Source organism: Chanos chanos, chromosome 8, assembly GCF_902362185.1.
Source record: "Chanos chanos chromosome 8, fChaCha1.1, whole genome shotgun sequence".
NCBI classification, from domain to species: domain Eukaryota; kingdom Metazoa; phylum Chordata; class Actinopteri; order Gonorynchiformes; family Chanidae; genus Chanos; species Chanos chanos.
In genome coordinates, this window is record NC_044502.1 from 13,511,029 (window position 1) to 13,530,723 (window position 19,695).

The window sequence follows — 19,695 nt, forward strand, 5'->3', positions numbered from 1 at the left end:
CTGGTTAAACACACTGATGGTCATATCGAAACATACACTTTTTAGCAATCGGCAATCAGTCCTTTAGTGATGCCACCAGTTCCAGATTTTCCCACTTTCTCTTCCTTTTTGCTCAACCACAAAGAAAGCATTGTTTATATTGGGTTTTTCCCCCCCTTTTTAACTGTCAGAATTTCATTTGTACTTTATGACTGGTGGGAGAACATTACCATCAGAGGATAGTTTAACAAAGTTGAGGGCAGAGACTGTAGCCCTGGCAGTAATGTGTCAGAGAAATGTTCAGTACAGCAAGAACACAGAGAGATGTGCAGGATGAAAGAGGGACTGAACAGAGGAGAGACGTCATGAATCACTGAGACTTCCAGCAGTGACTTGAAATCTGATTGGTCATGGGAATGTAACCTGACTTCCCAAATCAGCACATTTGATACAAGATACAAGATTCCTTTATTGTCGTACATACGTACAATCAAGAATGAAATACTGTTTCTCCTATACCAACAATCACTCACTCACTCACTCCCAGAAACCTGATGCTACTGACCCTCTCCACAGCCGCACCATCTATATAGTCAGCAGGGGGTGGTGCGTGCTCTGTGCGGGCCTTCCTGAAGTCGATGACCATTTCCTTGGTCTTGTCAACATTCAGAGAGAGGTTGTGTCTGTTGCACCGCGCTGTCCGCTGCTCCCCCTCCATCCTGTATGCTGACTCATCACTTTTGCTGATGAGACCCACAACTGTAGTATCATCAGCAAACTTGATGTGGTTGTTGCTGAATCTGGCAGTGCAGTCGTGGGTCAGCAGGATGAACAGCATGGGGGCTCAGGTCGCAGCCCTAGGGTAAGCCCATGCTCACTGAGATGCTGCTTGCTGCTGACGTTGACTGTCTGCTGCACTTTGTGTCAACAAGTCCAAGATCCAATGAGAGGTGCCAGTATCCACCTCCAGCAACTTCAGCTTTTCCACCAGTTGCTGTGGTATGATAGTGTTGAAGGCTGAGCTGAAATCGATGAAGAGGAGTCTGGCACAGGCATCCAGGTTTTCCAGATGGGAGAAGGTGAGGTGAAGGGTGGTGGATATTGCATCTTCTGTGGACCAGCTGGTTCTATATGCAAAGTGTAAGGGGTCCAGATTTGTGGGGAGGCGGGCCTCTGGAGCGGGCTTGTTGTCTGTTATGGTCTGGAAACTTTGTCACAAGCGGCCCGTGTCCTTATTGTCTGTGAAGTGACTGTTGAGATTCTGCCCATACTTCCTCTTCGGCTCTGTGATACTCCGGGACAGATTACTTTTGGCCAGTCTGTATGCGGCAGTGTCTCCGGATCGGAAAGGAGCATTTTGGATCTTTAACAGTGAGTGGACTTCCCCAGTAAGCCAGGATCTCTGGTTGGCGTTCGTCTTGATGGTTTTCACAGCAGTCACATCCTCCATACACCTGTCAGTGTAACCAGTGACATACTCCTGTGTATTCCTCCAAGTCAGTGCTGATGTCATATATGGCAGCCTCGTCCCGTGTGGTTTCAAAACAGTCCTGCAGTGTGGGGCTGGCACTTTGTGGCCACACTTTGACTTCTCTAAGAACTGTTTTTTCCAGTTTCACCCATGGTTTCTATGCAGGCCTTAACAAAACAGGTGGCCAGAATTGCCTATGTGAGGGAGAGGTGTTGCTTTGTAGGAGTTCTTTATGTTAGTGTAAATTAAGTGCATTATTTTCCTTTGTAATATGTATTGTGACTAGATGCGTGTGCTCTGAAGATGCAAAGAAGCATGAATCAGGGTTTCCATTAACAGGTTTTTGCCTGGTAAAATTTATATGAAAAAAAAAACTATCAGTCAAAAACTTGCCGGTCAAAATGTCCGGTAATAATGCTCATACAAAACGTAGCTATAAGGAAGACTCTCTCTAAACAGGACATTTGTGTTTTGACAGCGAAACAGCCTATTAACAGCAAGCTGCAAACACATTGGATACGTTTTATTTCAAGTCGGCAGCAAAGGACTTTCAGATGTTACAGGTTGCACATGCTTCGTAATAGCATACACTTTAGCAGATAATGTTGAGGTTTTGCTCAATCGTTGCTGTTCGCTAAATAGTCAAACTGATTTGAGGTCGTTGTCATACTTTCGTCAACCTAGGTGTACATTATATTTGCGTTTGCAACACACACTGTTAATGAAACCTGACCGGTACGTTTTAAATTTGTCCGGTAAAGTAAATTTGACACCGGACCAGCAAGAGAAAGTCCTAGTGGAAACTCTGGCATGAATTGGTAAGATACAGATAAATTAACTTTACATTCATACACAATCTATACACGTAGTGTTTCATCTACTTGTCATTAGGATTCTTCTCATTTGTTTCATTTCTGTCTTAATTAACCCTTTAGTTCCCATTTGTAAATCTGACAGCTACAGTTCTTTTGAATTCTTTCAAAAACACAGTACGCTACGTCTTTCCTTTCCAAAAATAGTTGCTGTGATTCAAATTTTGAAACAAATTCCCTGAAAACAAAGCTGTTCTTGTGAGATAGGAAAGTCCTAAATAAGCCAATGGTGTGGTTTTGGCCCACAGATGACCGTTGTGCTGTTACCACATTGAAAGAAGATGTGCTGACCTCGTTGCTCCTCCTGCTCTTTAAGACAATGGCCATTTAGGGATAAAAAACACAACATAGAAGATTTTAGTTATATTTACGACAGACCTAGTTTAATCAAACGGAGACAACACATTCAATATCAAATCCTCTCGGAGCTTTCTCTTAACGATGTTCATGAATTTGTGCACTGGCACTGTAAGTCTGTTGAGGGCGCCACATCCTTTTTTTTTTTTTTTAAATCTAAACGCCACTCTCACGTTCAATAGTAAAGTGCACAGGCTGGAAAGAAAGGGGACTGCCACCGGAAATTAAGTCTGCACACAAGCTTGAACTTATGACAGTCAAAACGAAAAGTCACTTCCGTGGAGGCTGTGATTTTTAGCAGACAAAATTATTACTAAGAATTTGACCACCTCTTTCTTTTAACATATGCCCGTAACTGCAGATACACAGGCATTTATTGTAAAAACTCAGTTGTTATCTGTATGCATTCGACATAATTTGTATAAACCTAAATCTTTCATTGGCAGTCCACAGGACTCTGTGTACACAGTGGTGAGTGATTCATGAAACTCTAACGCGAAATGATGATTCGACATAAATAGCCTAACTGGTTTTAAAAATTTAGGATACGAGATACTCGGCAGATGATAGGCGCATATCGCAAGCGAAATGTAAACCGATAATCCACTCATCTGTGAAAGTTGCGATGGACTGTACTTCCTTGCAACTTTCGCAACTTTCACTCCCCTCTCTCTCCTTGTGTGTGTGTGTGTGTGTGCATACAAGGCATGCTCCTCTGCTACTTTCAGCGCGAAATTGATCGCCATCTACTGTACTGAGATTTAACATTCACTTTGTTACTATGGGATACTTAAAACAGAAAAGGAAATTAAAAAAAAAAAAGGTACCCTTGCTTAAATGACTATTCTATCAATTGAAATCGAGCAATCATACATTGTCTGTCAGTTACATTTCAGATTCTTCAGAGCAGAAGTGGTTAAAATATTGTCAAACATTGTGAAGAGTATTTTGTTTCTAGAAAAACAAGGGAATGTTCATGATTTATACAAAATAAGTTAGAGACAATGTACAGAAAGTCTGCATTCATCTGTAATTGTAACATAACATTTTGAAATATTTGTGCCCATCAGGGTACAAAGATAGCATCAAAGTTGTACTTGGAAACCAGATTATAGTGGCCACTAGGGTTACTGTTTTAAAACAAAAAAAAAAAAGGCCAGTTTGTGGTTTCGACAAGCTCATGCACAACATTCACACATACATGGTTTTCATGAGCAAAAACAACAATTCTTAACATTGAGCATAGCAAGTGTGACCAGTCTGGTCTGTCACTGTTAGAATGCTGCGTTGTGTTGTATGAACGTATAGTAAGACGACAATCTCTGGTTAACCAATCAAGGGGCAGCATTTATTCTTTCCTCTTTTTTTTTTTTTTTACCGCGTCCAACCGGCTCTGTGTGACACATAATAACAGCAGTAGAGAACTTCACGCGATCGTCTACATACATATGTCTCTCTCGTCATTACAGCGTCCAGTCGACTGAGGAGAAACCCGCGAATTTACAAAGTAACGTCACGAGATGGTCAGAGGTCACACAACAAAATTACAAGAAATAAAATAAAAGCTCCCTAAAGGAAAAACATATACATAAGCACGAGTATACAAAAAACAACAACAAAGTGCATACAGAAACTGAAAATGGATTATTGGTGAAATAAAAGTAAAAAACTATTATATTTACACATCGGCTCCACAAGCACACACGTACATGCTAATCAGCAGTCTACAGAAGAGACGCTCTAATATCACACAGACACGAAGGCAGCCTAAGCAGTCATAATGGTTTAACACCAGGACCTTAGATGTTCAGTGATTGATGAACAGGTCATATCAGAAGCTGTACAGTTCTGCTGTTACCTTACTCACCACAAATATCACTGATCAGCTGCAGTGGACAGCATGAGGCTGACCGGTGAGTCGATCCAAGGTCTCTGACTTGAAAACCCAGAGCCTTACCCACATGCTACAAACTGAGTGTTAGACCCAGATGCAGAGACAGAGGCAAGGAGTTCAGAAAGAGTTTCTTTACTTGGTAAATCAGGGCAGAAGTATCCAACATTGAATCAGGCAAAACAGAAGACAATCCAGGTAAATATCCGAGAAAAATCACAAAGCATAGACTCAAAAAAAAGATTTGGTCAAAGGAATTGCACAAGGGTGACAACTCAAGACTGAGCAAAGGTGAAACAATACGTCAATAATAAACTAAACATGTGACAGGTACAAAACAAAGAGACTGAGGACCCCACATGGCCAGAAAAGGAATGATACTCCCCTAAAGTCCCAAACAGGGCTTGACTAAAAGACATAGAACTGTTTCACTCCCAACAAGCACTAACTCTTCAACTCAGCAGTACTTGTCTAAAAGATGATATCTCTTGTGATTTTGATAATTAAGAATGAATGAATAAATAAAATATTTTTTGTCCTCAACACACTGAAGTCTATACTACTGAATCACTTTTTCTACAACTGTGACCTAGCCCATCGTTTCTCAAACTCCAGGCTGGGACGGGGTGAGGAAACCGCCAGGTCCCGCCCCCTCAACTGAACTTCTTGCTTTGAAAATAGTAACAATAGTAACTGCCAGTCTGCAGAGCCCTGCCGCTGCACCAGTCAAATTATGTCCGGTGCTTCTGTCACTCACCAGGTCAAAATAGTAACATTTTATCCAAGACTCTAGAATGTTAAGCGTTCCCGCCCACAAGAACTTACTTAAAACGCAACTGTTTTCACCTGGCGAGTGAAAGAAGCACCAAGCATAACTTGACTGACGCAATGGGGGGTTTTGTGGACCGGGGGGGTGGGGGGGATATTCCAGATAGCGGGCTTAGTGGAAACTAAGAGTTAGTTAACTCAGAGTAAGCAGTAGACCTCCTAATAGAAGAGCCCTATGGCTTCATTCCTCTAGCAAAACAAAGCTTAGTGCTCTTCTGTTTTCACTAAACCCGCTTTCTGGATCACACCCCAGCTGTTTCCTGTCATGGACCAGGGTGTCATAGCTTGAGAAGAGCTGACCCAGCCTAACTCAGAATGTGCCCACAAAAGAAACAGAAAACGATAAACACCTTAAGAGTGTTCAGTGATAACTAAACACAATAACAATAACAGATGGATGTTATGTTTAAGCGCGGATGTCTTTCTTTCCATTGCCTCTCATTCAGCAGAGAAAGCAACCTGCAGCACTTTACACACACAAACCAGAGAGACTAGGAAAAAAAACACACACACACACAAACACACACACACACACACACACACACAAACACCTCACAGAACATACAGGGGCCTGCAACAATCATGTATTTCACTTACAAATCTATTCATTACAGTTGGTTAGAGAGACATTCATTTCAACATTTGTTCCTTTGTTTTGTTGCACATCATACTGATTGTTTTTTGTGGTAGCCATAATTTTGTATGTATCTTCGTACATCTTTATTTACTCAATACACAGAGTTTGTCCGGTGTCTTGTGGATTTCTTTTCACTCAACATCCCATGAGTCTTGGTTTCATAGCCTGTTAAACAACAGTGTTACAATGACACAATGTATGCTTTTGTGTGCTCTAATGAAATGTACTCGTGAACTGTGTAAGTGAACACAACAAAGAGAAATTCCTCTCTAAGGGCCAGTTGGCTGGAACAGCATTTAGTGATATACTCACTTTGTATGACTTCAGCTGGTTAATTCCCATCCTCTTAACCTTACCACTTGTTAAGGCATAATTATCTTTAACCAAAGAAAGAGGGAAGTAACTTTTTTTGTAATATGAAACTAGTCTCCAGCTTACGAACTAGAGTGCTACAGTGTGAAGAGAGAGAATATGTGGCGTCACTGATATCGATCAGAGAAGGGCACCACGTCCATAACATAATCGGAAAAGGCAGTATCAAGAGAATGAAGTCGCACCGATTCAGAATAGTAAAATGTAATTATGTGGGGGTGTTTGTTTTGTTGTTTGTTTGTTTTGAATGTTTGTGAATGGAAGACAGTGAAGCCAAAGTAAGTCGCTAGCCATCAAAATGCTCAAGTAAGGCGAAACCATTTCTGGGCGAGCGGGTTAAAAACAAGCAGGTGAAACGAAAGATGATGATCTGAATGTCCTTCTCTAACTGGACTCTGCAGTTCCCTTTTCTTGAAAGATCTGATCGGCTCTAATAGCTCTTTTCCACTAGGACGGTGCTGGTGCCCGTGCCGGTGTCGGTGCGGAGCCAGTGCTGCCTTGGTGCCTTTTGAGAACCGGCCCGCATTTCCACTGGTTTGGGAACCGAACGCTACGTGTCTCAAAGTAGTGAGCTAGGCCAATGTTTTTAGACAGATGGCCGCTGTCAACGGTGCTGATCATACATCCGTTCTTCTGCTTTCGTTGCTTTTTATTTACTTGTTTGGCATAATTTAAAGCAAATTTTACAGGGCTGGGGATTAATTAAATATACAATTTAGTCAGGGAATTAACACTAGAGCTTGTAAATTTCCCCATACTCAGTGCGCCCTTACTGGAAATTCACTCATGCTCATGTTTTCATCATGAAATGAAACCACCGTAAGTGGTGTGTCTGATCGGAAAAAAAATGTGTTTCGCCCACAAACTAGGGCGCTCCTATTTTATATTTTCGACCTTTTCTATCATACAGAGCTGGCGTTAGTCATAGTTGAGTTGTCCGAGTTGGACGTTTTCATTTGAGTTTTTTGGTGTTATTTTTCTGCTTATTTACTTCACATTAAACCTAAGGATCGACCCAAATTGTATACGACTTTGGAAGTCTAAAGACGAGTTGACTAAAAGCAAGTGAACGTTCCAAACGGTACCTACCGCGAAAGCTTTACAAAAGGGTAATATAACGATGAGAATATCTGAGACGAAAACCTTCAGCTTTATCGGCATCTCTGGGTAAGATTTCAGATAATTATCCTCTAATCCAAGTTTGCGTCTCTGTTGAATTGGTTGTTTGTTAAGAAAAAATAACAGACAAGCGCATCTCTCATCACCCATATGCGAAAATTTGATTAACATGTAAAATATCCACGAAGAACACAAATCCTGTACTGGAGTGAAAGTAGAGGTACCTTCGGTAAAATATTACTCCACTAAAAGTCCTCCATTTCAGTTTTAGCTGCTGAAATACAAAGAGTACAATGGAGCTTGCTCTGAAACGTACTCGGGTATGAAAAGTAAAAGTTGGCTACTATGCTTTATTGTGGTTATAAACGTATTATTTTTGTAGGTAGATATGTTCCCTATTCTTGCTTGATCTACCCATAGATGAGGTGGTTACAACGCACTAGTAAACAGTTTTCATTAGTGAGATCTGAGTGGCTGGAGGCATGAAATAAACAGAGTTTGGGAATGGGCAAATTTTCATTAGGAAGATTTATTTCTTTCATTTGAACTGATTTAGGAAATGGTCATATGTCGTCACAATGGACTTACGTGGTTTTACACATCAGTCTTTCGTCTTTGTCGAGTTGTGCATATATGTGTTCAGTAAAATACAATGGCCACTTACTAACCATTATGCTTTGAACTTTCATTCTCCTGTATAGCATTTTCCCTGTCCACAGATGCCTGATGGTGTATTTATTATTACTCCACATTGAATATGGTGAGTACCAGCCTATACCAGGTACATAAAAGAAATTCAAGATGGGCCTTTATCTGTTTCTGATCTCTCCACAGTTGTATTCATGATGTTTTATTCATCAACTGCTCTTAAATCCCTGGTTGTGTTTGTCTTTTGCAGTGACTTCATTGAAGACTGTGGAAGGTCACCTAGGAGGAGATGTTCTCTTGCCTTGCATATACAGAGACAATGTTACAAAAAGTGAAAACAGGGCAATACATTGGCGCTTCAAGGACAGAATGAAAGTATATAACATTAAACCTGGCGTGTCCTGGTCTCGACAAGACCCGCAGTTCCAGAACAGAACAGAAACCTTCCCCGAGGAGTACAGCAAGGGCAACTTCTCCCTTTTACTCAAGAATCTGAACTTCACAGACAGAGGGAAATATTTCTGCTATACCAGTACTGTTCACAAACATATAATACAACTGCATGTCAAAGGTTTGTTTGTACAACTATTCTGTGTTTTAAGCACACGTATTGTCTATTGGATTTTGAACATTAAAAAAAATGCAGGATTTGCATTTTGTGCTGTGATAACATCAAGTATTTTAGCTCTTCACAACTAAAAAAAAATCAATCTTGTAAGTTTAAATCTGATCTGCAGCCAGAATTGTTGTTTAATTGCTTGTCTGTTTGTTTATTTTTGTACAGAGGCACCGTCCAAAGCATCTGCTGAAGTATCTGATCCTATAGCGTCTGCTCGAGTTTCTGATTCTAGTGTCAGTAACAGCTGCACGAAAACCAGACCTGTGTCTGCTCTAGTTCTACTTCTGATCTTCATCTTCAAGTATCAATACAGCTCATACATAAGTCTTTAGACAAAAATAAGCCCATAACAGGTGTGCGTGTGTATTTGTTTGTCTGTGTGTGTGTGGTGTTATTGTTGTTTTAATGGTTTGACGAACATTTGGGGTGGCAAACATTGGGAAAATCTGTCAGTTTTGTTAATTTCACAAAGATACAGTTTTTAGAAAAAGTTTGTCAGGACTCTGCCTGGATTTCTGCATGAATAGCTCATAAAATGTAATCTGATCTTCCCCTAAGTTATAATGATAAATAGAGATGGTCTTATTGAACCATCATCATACACAAAATATCACACTGACATACCTGTACTGAAGTGAAATAAACAGATAAGTGCACATGTAGTGTAGTCCCAAAAGAGAACTACATGCTCAAACTACTGGTTTCCAAGATTAAAGGGTTCTGAAAACTGTGTTATGAGTGGGTTAATATCCCCATGTTTCATGTGTAACCATAAAAGAAGAAGAAGACTTAATTGGTCACGTCACACTAGAGCAGTGAGCAGTGAAATGCTGCCTCCACATTTAACCCATCCTATACACCAGTGAGCACACACATGCACCTGGAGCTTGGAGCAGTGAGCAGGCGCAGGCGCCCGGGGACCAAGTCCGGGTCTTTTACCCAGTACCTCAGTCAAGGTCACTGATCCTAGCAGGTCATGTCGTTGATGCTGTTGATGGTGGGAGGAAACCCATGCAAACACGGGAAAAACATGCAAACTACACACAGAAAGTGGCCCTGGGAAAGGACCTGGAAGCGGCCAGGGTTTGAACCCTGGCCCTTCTAGCTGTGAGGCAACAGTGCTAACCACTGACCGCTTCTAGGACGGCAGGCCATGAGTGAATGGGGAATACCACATGTCTGTGAGATTCTGCACATGACGTCTCCTGAGGAAGTATTCTCTGGTTGTTCCAGTTTCAGTTCCATTTTTCTATTACAAAATCATAAAAGCATCATTAAAATAACCTTCTACCCTTAAATATCCTGTTTCCTTTCATTTATTAATATTTATAAACAAAGTATCAGATGGTGCAAATTAGGAAAATCTACTTTACTTTCTTTCTTTCAGCGCCTGAGAACTGTATGTCTTTTGTTAGTATATCGTAAAATACATCTAACTCACATCAGGTGAGCCACGACAGAAAAAAATAATCTGTCACCTGATTTCACATTTGAGTTCATTGCTTAAATCACCTGAATCACAGTATCACACCTTCATCAAGCAATTTACTCACCTTCAGCATGATGTACCTGAGAGAATGTTACACTACAATATCACTGTCCACTGGTCACATATAGTAGGTCCCTATCTGGCCAGTAGAGGTCACTGAGGCTCTCTTTCTGAACATTTCAAAATGATCATGTCAGTTGTGTCAGCTCTTTGGGTTGTTTGTTTCTGCTGTGTTAAGTTAAATCTTACTCAGCTTCACATTGTTTATGGATTAATTGACTGATTTAGCTGAGAATTACATGTTGGGCACCACTGCAAAAGACAGCCATGATACTGGTACTACATGAACAATATTAAACTGGGGCTTCCAACAAAGAAGGTACCTTTGACAGTCACACTACAATAAATTTGTGTTTTTAACTCACAAAGAGAGAGACTTGATGATCAGTTACTTTTTTGTCTTACAGAAAAATTGTACTTTTCAAAGTCATGGAAGTTCCACTGTGCCATGAAGGTGAGAGGTAAATTAAATCTAATCACAGAATGAAAAGAAAGATCAAGTTCAACAGCTTCTCTTTACCTTTGAATTCAGAATGAAAATCAGTATCATAGAAGTGATGCTTATGCTGTCCATCATCACCCAGAAAAATTCCATCTCCGATGTTCCAAAGCTTAGACAAAGCCACCTGTTTAAGTTCTATGGCACCTCAGGAAATGACTTGTGTCACAGACCAAGGGGGGTGTCCCAGAGAGCGGGTTTAGTGAAAACTCGGTGTTAGTTAACTCAGAGTAAGCAGTGGACCTCCTGATAGGAGAGGCCTTATGGCTTCATTCTCTTAGCAAAACAAAGCATTAGGGTTCTACTGTGAGGAGGTTTACTACTTGTTCTGAGTTAACAAACTCAGAGTTTTCACTAATCCCACTTTCTGGAATACCACCAAGGAGTCTGAGTTTCATTGCTCTAAACGTTTAGCATAATGATCCTGAAAGAGGGATTCCGAAGGATTCCGACGTCTTACTTTCAATCAGTCAGTCTGTAAGTCAGTCCGTCAGTCAGTCAGGTCTGGTCTGGTCTGGGCACACTTGTTTTTCAGTTCAGAAGTGCTCAGAAGTTCTGAGAGGCTCTGTTTTCTTAACGATGTGGGACTGGAGAGTCAGTCAGCCCTCTGCACCACTGGCTCATCAGCCCCTGTGGAAATAAATGGCTCCAACAGGGAACTCATCCAACAGCACTACAAGAGAATCTGACCTACAGATGGGTCTATGTGCAGACACACCCAAATGTACATACATGACACTACATCTACCTGAAGGACCAATATTTTTCACTCATTTTTATTTTTGCCCTAAAGTTTGCAGTACAAGTTCACATAACACAGTTTAAAATGTCATCGCTATTTCCCAACCCCAATAAGGTTAAAAACATTCAATAACCTTTCACAGTACACACGGGGCCAAAAGTAGAACCATCAACAGTGTGAAAGCAGATTGACAGGTTTTGTTTAGATGGTAGTTGCTGAAATACATTTATTTTGGCATTGACAGCACCCCTAACACCCCCTTAATGTCAGAACGAGCATGTTGCAGTGCGGGTACTGAATGTAAGTCGCTTTGGATAAAAGTAATAAATGTAATGTAATGTAATGAACAGACTAGATTCTCAGAGAAAGGCTCAGTTTACAACATTGCATATGTTGAACGGACGCATTTTAGAGTTTGAGTTTTCTGCCTTTGAGGCATAAACACTAAAGAGGTCACATATGTTTTGCACTTCCCCAGTTTTTGCAACAGCTAAGCAATAAGAATGCTGTGGTTAAGAGGTGATAATAATGAGGACTATGCTCTTATTTTGATCAGGAAATCACACCTCGCACCAGATTCAAAACATGTATCTGCTCATCGTTCATTCGCTTAACGAGTCTTTTAACCGCTTTGTACTGAAATATCCTGGCACTGTAGAGAAATGTGTCTAAAAGCTAAAAGTTGAAAACCATATCTGCGTACTGCTGGCTTTCACGCACATATTTGCTCGGCTTATAGTATATCTAACTGGAACATCAGTGGTACTTTTGTGCGAGAAAAATGTGTGTGTGTGTGTGTGTGTGTGTGTGTGCACGCAAGTGGGTGAGTTTCAAAAATGTGGTGAGTTGTGGGGCAAAAAACGTGAGTGCACTTTCTGAAACAACCTGTAAATGAGCATGCAAAATGCAAATAGCGTACATGTCATAAAGAGTAACTTAGTCAGCCCTTTCACCCTGACCTACAAACATAACTAAGCATGTTGTCTGTCTTTAGCTGTCATTGATATCTCCTACAACCTATGGAACATGGACCCAGGCTATGACAGCATCATTTACAGGATGACCAGATGGGCTACTTGCACCGGTGCACAATCTGACACACTCAGAGTGTCAGCGTTGTCTGTTAGCAACACTTGACTGAAACACTTTTGTCTATATTGGGCCAACAAAAAGGGAAAATTCAGTTTCAGAACCTCCTAGTCATTTCCCTTACAAATTTCTGTCTTTGGAGGGTTATTTGAGGACACAGGATTACTTTAGGGACACAAGAAGCAACAGAAATAGAATAAGAGCTCAATATTTCACCTTCTCCAAACATTCAGATGCCTGTTACAAAAACGCTTTCAAATACAGTCACGAGCAGAACACGAAACTTTTAACACTCCAGAGAAAGCAAGGATGACAAAGAAATCTCTGTTTATGTCATCCTTAATTTTGCTATAATTTGTTTTCTCGGTAATGTTGTTTGACAAGGCAGCAAAACAAATGATTGCAAATCTGTCCCTTACTCTGAAATGTATGAGATGTCCTGGTCTGAAAATAACATATGGTAATCATATGATTACCTGCCACAAAAAAGAGGAAAGAAAAAAAGAAAAGCAAAACCATAAATGATGTGACTTTTTATGTACCAGTTCAGTCAATAAAGAGAACAATTGTTGTCCCAATCAACAAGGTTCCAATATCTGAATATACACACACCAGGTCTATTGTACATTTATCATTATGTAAAGCTATGAGTGAATCAATAGAACATGAACATGAACATGAACATGAGGTGTCACTACATTTATAAATAGTTAACAGGGATTTCTGAGACATTGTTGCTGTCACATGAGTTTTTTCTTAGTAAAACCACAACTCTGCCCCCATTTCCTCTCCAAACATGAATACTAAAAATTGAGTTGATGAGAAAAACAAAAAGGGAGAGTCAGACGGAGAGAGAGAGAGAGAAAGATATATATAGAGAGAGAGAGAAATGAGACCTGAGAGGTTACGTGCTGACAGATACTCTGTGCTGAGGGAGCTGCTGTAAAGCATAGACGCTGCTCACACCGTCAGTTCTGTTACTCTCTGGCTGTATCTCTGAGTACTGCAAAAACAATAGACATAACATCAGCAGTACAGACCTGTGTATATGCACACTTTGACTGTATTGTATATCTATCTTTATATAAAGACATGTTTGTTGACATTATTTTTCTTTGAACTTGTCAATTCAAACAAATAAAGAAATCACAAACACTCCTCTTGCTCAGGTTGACATTTGACCTCTTAAGGTGTTACTATGGCCTGTGTAAAAGCTTTGCTCAAACACTGGGTATCCAATACAGAGAAATACTTTGGTCAGATAGCTAACATGCTGTCAGTACACGTCAGTCCAGGGGTGTATTCCAAGTATGTGGTGTAGTGACTAACCTGGATAAGCTAACTCAAAGTAGTTAACTTCCTAATAGAGGAGCCCTATGTCCCGAGTCACGAAACCACGTACTTGGAATACTCCCCAGGTATCTGACACTTGTCAGAAGACTGATGTAGGTCTTCCCGCTGACTGTAATGTGAAGCCTTGTTTATATTTGGTGTTGCCACCCTCGTTCCGGCTGGTCGCACACCTCTCAATTTTTGGAACCAGGCACATGCCGCATAAGCATGTAAAGATATGCATATCTTTACAGGCATCTCTACAATCAGTGGCACAGCCAGAAATTCGTTTTTGGACAGACGTCGGTAAAAGTGAGTGGGCACGACTTTCACGGTCCTTCACACGCCTACACATTCTTTATTCTGTATGACCTACAGCTGAACTGAATGACAGGGACACCCTGTATCGCAATCCGTTCTTTATTTGTATTCAAACAGAATATGTAGTAAACCACAAAATACAGCCGCATTTTTATTCATCAAGCACACTTTAACCAGAAGTAGCATAAAACGCATGCCCTGTCACAACAAAGACACAATGTAATGCTGTCACAACACTAGCTGGGTTTCATCCACCTATTTAATGCAAATTGACACTTCAACTTTGCATCAAATCTTTTATGTCGCATAAGAAATTTATTCACTGGGAAGAGATGGTTAGCATCGGGGAAGATGATACTGGTTGGTAGAAACAGGTTTTAGTCGCGTCAACAAGGGGTTTATTGCGGTTGTAAGAGCAGATTCCGTGCCTGGAAGCACAATCTGTTCTGCACATGCACTAAAATCAGCGCATGTGCAGAATTTAATCTCTTTTATGATGCTGCCCATGTAACTGCCCGATTTTCCCCGCTCCCAGATTTTCCCCGGAGTGACCAAATCCGGAGGTCTGGTCTGCGACATGCAATAATAGTTTACTGCACTACCCAATTTCAATGGTGTTTTATGACATTACATCATATTTCTGCGTTCCCTGCCCGATTTACTATATTTTATTAGGTCATATTTCATAACTATGCTATTGTTTATGCTATGCTAATATGCTAAGCATACGGACAATAAACTATGCTAAACTAAACTATGCTATGCTAATATGCGAAGCCTTCAGAGAATCTTTGAAAAAAAAAAAAAACAGTACTTCAATAACATTATCAGTAAATGTAACACACTCCATCTCTCAGTGAAAACAATACGTGTTCTTTGTGCCGTAAAATGTTTACGCATGACCAGTAGAGATCTGGCACCGCTGGATCACGTCATATATGCTCTGTTCGAAATGTAGACTCTCTCACTATATAGTGTGCTATATAGTGTGTCAGCCATTTTGTAGTGCGCTTTAGAATCGTCGCAAGGCATGACAAAATGTAGTGTACAGAAGCTGTACCCTACATCGATTGACTTAGACCATCATACATTGCGGCCTGTCTCGTGAAAGCAGAAAGTCTTTACAGACCAATCAGGTGCATATATTCTGGCATTTGTTTATGCAACAGAGATAATAATTACGAATATCTGGCGCATAACTATGTTGTAGCGTAACATCCAAATAGTGTCCGAAATGTATCAACAGCAGTTCACCGTTAGCCCTAGTGAGTGTTCCATGTAGCAAACACTACATAGTGAGTGAGTGAACAAGTGAGCATTTCAAACATGGGGACAGTGTGCGCATGCTTCGGATACTGCACATGCGTATTACAGTCTGGACTTCCGGACTTGCGTACTTCCAGCAAAATCGGGCAGCTCTCAAAATCAACTGCGCATGTGTGTTGCAGACTGGACTTCCGGATTTCATAATTCCGGGGAAAATCTGGGAGCGAGGAAAATCAGGCAGTTACAGTCTAAAGTCTAAAGTCTATATGGAGACGACATTCACATGCATTTTATTGAACAGAATTGAACGCGGGTCAAACAGTTATTTATCCAAAATCCCAGTGCTCATAGGGATTTTTTTTAACAAACCAGAACTTGTAAATGTTCACACATGCGTGGTACAGATCGGACAGGAATAAGTTGTGTTTCCGAATACATAATTATGCACGTGCAGAACGGAACTCACTGTCGGCCGTAAAGTGTTCATTGTATTCAGTTTCAACACTGTAAAATGTTCACACATGCATGGTACAAATCGGACAGGAATAAATTGTGTTTCTGAATACGTAATTATGCGTATGTGCACAACGGACTGTGCTCCCGGGATGGATCATGCACTTACAGCGATTTTATCACGTGAACAAACCACCTTCTTTGCGTTCTTTTACCCCTTCTGATTGCCATTCCTGCGGCGTAAATTGTATTTTTCTCAGCAGCGAGGCCTAACGTTTAGGAGAAGACTGCAGCGAGTGAAGTGCGCCTCAAGCGCGAGTATAAAAGGTTATGGCGCAATGCTGACGTCACAGCTTGTGTGCAAAGACCAATGCGTCGAGTATGACAGGCCCTTATACGTCTTCCATGTTACCATGTGATCCCATCTCATTAAGAAACAGATGAATGGATAGGGGATACATACCAGATGTTCTTGAGGCTGTTGTAGCTCATGGTCTTGACCTTGTTGTGAACTTCTTAGAGTTTGGTGGTAAACGTAGGACTTGATCAACACTGAAATGGTAAAGACTACCAATTACTGGTAATTATTGGCCCAGAGAATGCACAGTAGTAAATATCCAATGATACAGTATAAAACACTGAGACAAAAGGTCAGATATCAATAAAATATTATACATAGGTTCCCTCTGCCATGTTCACTTTTCCTGGCGGTAGGGAAAAGCTCAATTTAACCAGGCATAAAATTAATCTGTATTAAAATTATATTGAGGTGTAGCTTAACTCAACATTATCATTGAACTCACCAGAAATGATAATAATTAAAACAACGTTGAGGACACTGAACACCAAAGTAAGAGTTTTCCATGGTGTCTGAGGTAGTGTTGGCTCACAGCATCCACATGTCTGATTGTGAGGATCTGGGGATGTCTCTTTGAGATAATAAGGGTGAAACACTTTTCAGTGAGATCCACTGGTAATAGTGAGTAAAATAAAACAACTAACTGTAGGCACCCACTATTAATGTCTAAACATTAGCGCATAGTGCACAAAACAGACATGTAATAATTACATTATATGTCTACTATAATAGACATATAATATAATTAATGGATCTGACAGTGTAATCTGAGACACTTACCAACAATTTGGAGTCTAGTACCTGTGCTGAACACAGACGGTGATTCAGTATCAGCACAGAAATACATGCCGAGCTCGTCCAATGTGATATTTCTTATAAATAATGTGTGATTTGTTTGTAATGAATATTTCTGTTCAAACTCACTATGGACATCATTATCATGTAGAGTATCCTCAAATGAGCGTAGTATGAGTACAGGAGGTTCTGACTGCTGTTTGAACCAAAATACCTCCTCTGCCACCAAATCACAGTCTATTGTTATAGTCTGTCCGAAGCTGACCCAAACACGTTCAAAGCTTCTAACTGTTTGACACCAAAAAATCAGACCTAGAAATGAGGAAGACAAAAACAGACTGATTTTCTCGGTTTTCTTTTAAGTATTTGTGGAAAACAGTCAAAACACCAGACAGACTTACATAAGTTAAAGTGCAGAGTCCTCATTGTGAATTTAAGTTCTAAACGATACATACATGCCTGAAACGGAGCAACCAGTTAGAGTACACAGTCTCTGCAGGACTAAAACAGGGTGTATACAAAAGAGATGAAAATGTTGTCGGGTTAAGGAAGTGAAACTTCTAACCATTATCACACTGTAATCATGTTCTTTGCTCACTGCTTGACTTATTCAGTGAGTTTGAACTTTCTGATGATAACTTAAACTGTTGAATCCCTAGAAATGAATCAGTGAAACCATGATAAGAAAATGCAAATACCACTGTAAAAACCGTTTCCCTAAAAACTGTTTGGTATGCATTGTTTTTTGTTTGTTTTGTTTGTTTTTTTCTTTTTTTTACATGTCAGTTTACATAATGTTTAATGAGACAGTGCACTGTAACAAAATACTGCTATGCAGAAGCTTCTGCCTTTATAGATTTGGTAATTAAGCACACTGATGGTTATAAAGGACACCTAGTTTAACTAAAATCTTTGAAAACAGGGTAAGAAATGTGCTCCAACAGTGTTTTTTTTTCAAGAGAGTCAAGAGACCTGCAGATAAGCACATCATCTGAGAGTAACAGGGTTGGCCCTGAGATTGGTTTTCATGTTTCCATTTCTGTCTATCCTTTCAGGTTCTTCAGGCTGATATAAGTTCTGTCACTGATCACTCTGTCTGAAAACAAATGGGCAAACATTCCAGGTCAGAATGAAATCTGGACAAAAAACGTCACTCTGATAAAATCACAAAGGATTCTGTAAAATTAACAGAAATAGGTCTTTAAAAATGAATGATTGTATATTGTACGACCAAAGCAGGTATATTATGGTCTGTGAAGATAGAACTGGCTGAGTGTCAACTTTTCTCAGAGTAAGCCAATTGCCCCATCTAAACCAATCTGAAGATCCAGCCACTAGAAGAACTGAAAACCACAAAATTTCAAACAAACATTCTCTGTCTTTAACCACAAATGCACATATCGCTGCAAATTCTGTTTGATGTTCAGCATCTGAAAGATGTGCAACTGCACACTGTACATTAAAAAATTCTACCAAAGTTGTGAAATCACTACAGTGCAAATGTGTGTGGAAAACATGACTTAACAGTCTGTTCAATTCATACTCAACATGACTGATTATACCACAGAATTACTATTCAAAAACAAACCTCTGATGACAAGGTTCATATGTTGTTTCACATCATAGTCAGAGATATAGTGAGAAGATCTTCCCTTGTCTGCAGATGTCAGATTCTTCAGTAAGAGAGAGAAGTAGACACTCTTGCTGCCTTTGAAGTACCAGAATATTGTCATATCTTCATTTTTCATTGCATTCACTGTGTGTGTAAGGCAAAATGACATTGCCTCCTGTAATGCCTTACCACTACCACCAGTGAAGTAACTGCAAAAGAAAAACATAACAGGAGTCCGGCTGAATAAAACCACAGTGACCTTTTATAAGCCACATAACGTTATGATTTCAGCATTGTTCAATGGAAGATATTGTGCAATGTGTCTTGGTTAATAAGGAATGTCAACAGATATGTCAGCGAGCAGCTAAAGACATGCAAAAGCATTAAAACTGCAGATGACAGCTCATCAAAACCACATCACATGAACTTTTTTCCTGTTCTTGTTGTTGATACTGTACTGGCATGTTCCAAGCCCAAACTACACCACAGAAGTATTGAGTGTGCTTCATTGTTTTTGTTGTTTTGGGTTTTTTTTAGATTTCATCATAAAAGCAGTTAGATAACAGATGGGAGATACAGATGAGTGTAGATGTATCAAGGAACAACAACAACAACAACAACAAAATGCATAACATTGTAACTAGTTCTGAGACATTTATGGAAGTTATAGGAAGTTATACTAGATCTGAACTGTCATGGTGCTGAATTTATTTGTGAAGAGTGGGTTTCATGTGATGGATAATAAGGGTGACTTCATAGGTAGGCCTAAAGGTATGATAAAAAACATTATACTGGAGAAGGCGTAGAGTGGAAGAGTGTGTTGCCAAAAAACGCTCGGTAAAAGTTTATGATACAAACTGTATTTGTTATACGTAGAGACACTGCA